This window comes from Penaeus monodon, chromosome 27 (assembly GCF_015228065.2).
Source record: "Penaeus monodon isolate SGIC_2016 chromosome 27, NSTDA_Pmon_1, whole genome shotgun sequence".
NCBI classification, from domain to species: Eukaryota; Metazoa; Arthropoda; class Malacostraca; order Decapoda; family Penaeidae; genus Penaeus; species Penaeus monodon.
The window spans coordinates 26,715,481-26,716,024 of NC_051412.1; positions in this window are offsets into that span (position 1 = coordinate 26,715,481).

A 544-nucleotide genomic window follows, 5' to 3' on the forward strand; every position below is an offset into this window, starting at 1 on the left:
ATTTTTTTTATAATAATTTTAATTATTATTAAATGTATTGTATTATTATTATGAATTATGTAAATAGAATATTAATCATATATATATAATAATATATATCAAAAATAATTATTAAAAAATTAATTATTATTAAATTATGTATTATAAAAAATAAAATATATAAAAATTATATAATCCTTTAAAATAAATTATATATATATAAAAATTATATATAAAAATTTAAAATTAAAATTTATTTTTAATATAGATTTTATATTATTTTATATAATATAATATTTTAAAAGATTAATATATGATATATAAAGATTAAAATAATTATATTATTATATAATAAAAATAAAAATATAATAAAATCAAATATAATAAAAATCTTTATATTATATATAATTTATATATATTTTTTATATTTTTATAGTATTTTTAAAATTATTAGTAGATAAAATTTTATTATAATATACTTTTAATAATAATATAATATTATAAAATATATAATAAAATATAATATATATTCATATAAAATATATATAATAATTAAAATTTTAAC